The sequence below is a fragment of the Arachis duranensis genome, chromosome 1, assembly GCF_000817695.3.
Source record: "Arachis duranensis cultivar V14167 chromosome 1, aradu.V14167.gnm2.J7QH, whole genome shotgun sequence".
NCBI lineage: Eukaryota > Viridiplantae > Streptophyta > Magnoliopsida > Fabales > Fabaceae > Arachis > Arachis duranensis.
This window is the reverse complement of record NC_029772.3, coordinates 62,056,701-62,057,443: the sequence shown is the minus strand read 5'-3', so window position 1 is coordinate 62,057,443 and position 743 is coordinate 62,056,701.

Below are 743 nucleotides of genomic sequence, written 5' to 3'. Positions count from 1 at the left end.
AGCATGCATGTGTATGTGTGAGCTTCTGAGCTTGGCTTGGTGTGTGAACACCAAACTTAGTTCCTTGCTTACTGATGAGCGGATAATTTATACGCTTTTTGGCATTGTTTTTAGGTAGTTTTTAGTAAGTTCAAGCTACTTTTAGGGATGTTTTCATTAGTTTTTATGTTAAATTCACATTTCTGGACTTTACTATGAGCTTGTGTGTTTTTCTGTAATTTCAGGTAATTTCTGGCTGAAATTGAGGGACTTGAGCAAAACTCTGAAAAAGGCTGACAAAAGGACTGCTGATGCTGTTGGAATCTAACCTCCCTGCACTCAAAATGGCTTTTCTGGAGCTACAGAACTCCAAATGGCGTGCTCTTAACGGAGTTGAAAAGTAGACATCCAGAGCTTTCCAGCAATATATAATAGTCCATACTTTATTCGGGAATTGATGACGTAAAGTGGCGCTCAACGCCAAGTACATGTTGCTGTCTGGAGTAAAACGCCAGAAACATGTCACGACCCGGAATTGAACGCCCAAAACACGTTACAACTTGGCGTTCAACTCCAAGAGAAGCCTCAGCTCGTGGATAGATCAAGCTCAGCCCAAACACATGCCAAGTGGGCCCCGAAAGTGGATTTATGCATCAATTACTTATTCATGTAAACCTTAGTAGCTAGTCTAGTATAAATAGGATAATTTACTATTGTATTGGACATCTTTTGATCACTTTAGATCTTAGGATCATCTTGGGACA